We start from the raw sequence: 1,939 nt of genomic DNA on the forward strand, positions 1-1,939 counted from the left end.
TTGAAACGCGTGTGTTCCCATTGTTTTCCCGCTTGACGGAACGATCGTGATTCCGAAGCGAGCGGAGAAGATTCGGTGGGTACGACGCGATTAACGATCGCGCTGGAGAAGTCGCGATGCCCGACGTTGCTCTAAGCCGCGAACCGAGCACACCGAGCTGTTTATACGAAGTCTTAATGGCTATTCTGCCTTCTCAATGGCGTTGTCCTCGTTCTCATCGCTGGTATCTATGTCTCAGAATACAATCCCATGTCGACAGCCGCGAGGCACGGGTCTCGAGTGCTTAAATCCTCGGTTGTGTCAACATGTCTCGGTAACTCGTGCTGCTAAAATAATTCCTGACTACGAACATCTCTCTCTCTCTCTCTCTCTCTCTCTCTCTCTCTGTCTCTTTTACACTCCGTACCGAGTTCTGTAACGTATCAACGTTTTCGTGGATTACAAAGACACTATCGACTTCGTATGCGCATCCGTCGTTTGCTTCACAAGGGATTTAATCCGCCTTCTATCTCTTTCCGGTGATCCAATTAATCTGGGAATCACCCCTAAATTATTTTGGAACCGCTTTGTTATTATTGTTGTTGTCGAACATGCGGCTTACATTGACGTTGATACATAGAAATGCTAACATAGGAGAACCCGATACAATAGCAATAGAGTTATTTGATGGATTGTGTACGAATACGTAAATGAATATTATCGTAAATGCTATATATCCCGTCGAAATTAATGGATCTAGTAATAACGCTCGATGTATATAATTTATTATCAGTTGAGTTAGTAAGTTCATCAGTTGACTGTAACGGGGAAAAGTCCTGGTTCCTGGTCGAAACTTGCGGATCCGAGTGACCGAGCGATTCAGAAAAGGACACAGTCAAGACGACGGGAGAAGCATGGCGGAAGAACAGCAACAAACGCGCAATGTGTCAATTTTTATGTATGGAGTCAAACGAAGTGCACAAAGTTAGCGCAGCCGTAAGCAAGCGCTATACGCTGGCAACCGTGACGCCCGCTGCCTTTCCGCAAACTAACTATCACCACTTGTGATAACTTTGCGCGAACTAGGATGGGACGAGACGAGAGGAAGGTGCGGGTAATCCGATAAGATGTTCCAGGCGGACGTGCTCCAACCCGTGTCGAGTCTTCTCTTTCTCCCTCTCTCTTCCTCCCTTGAACATCCTGGACGCCGAACATTCTGCTGAACCACGAAGCTTTTTCCGAATACGTCGAAGGCAACAAATGACTGCCACGAATTTTTCAAACCGTTCACTTTGTCCCCGAAAGCTTCTTAAAAATCCGTTATAGTTTATAGAACCGCGATAAGAGAAGCTAAGAAGATTCAAAGACGACGACTACGTTTGTTAACTATGCCAACCCACGTCACATGTCGAGAATCCGTCAAAGTTTGCGAGCGCTTTCAAAGTACGTCATCTGTCGTGGGTGAAATCTTCTCGTCGCTTATCGGACATCTCTTTGGTTAACTTCCTTTAGTTAAGTGAATCACGAGGGGAACGGAAAGAATCTCCGTAGCGTATAAATGCCATCGTAGAAAATAAGTCGCTAGAAATCGCGGTCAAACTATTATGGGCGTAGCCGAAAAGGGGGACTGTGACTCTAAATCTTATAAGACAAATATAATTAAAACCGCTTAAAGGGATTATATTTAATGAGATTATTCACAAGAAATTTTTAGAAAAGAAGAAAAAATTGGAGTTGTAGTTATACACAAATTTTCTGAGAATCCAAGATGACTAATGTTAATAAATTTAAGATTTCCAATTCAAAGAATTAGTTTCTAATTAAAAAAAAATAAATTAGTATATTAAGTATATGTAATTTTTTTATTTATCTACGAGTAATTAATTAAAAATAATATCAATATAAAACAAAACAAGTCTAATCTATCACTCGATTGCCCCCCCCCCCCCAAGTTCAAAAA

At 42.1% G+C, this 1,939-nt stretch overlaps 1 protein-coding gene across 1 annotated transcript in view; it reads right to left on the bottom strand.

The window, feature by feature from the left end:
• LOC108749786 overlaps positions 1-1,939 on the bottom strand; it is a 131,947-nt gene that overhangs the window by 3,527 nt on the left and 126,481 nt on the right. The gene's annotated exons all lie outside the window — the stretch shown is intronic.

This window comes from Trachymyrmex septentrionalis, unplaced genomic scaffold (genome assembly GCF_001594115.1).
Source record: "Trachymyrmex septentrionalis isolate Tsep2-gDNA-1 unplaced genomic scaffold, Tsep1.0 scaffold11, whole genome shotgun sequence".
Lineage (NCBI taxonomy): Eukaryota > Metazoa > Arthropoda > Insecta > Hymenoptera > Formicidae > Trachymyrmex > Trachymyrmex septentrionalis.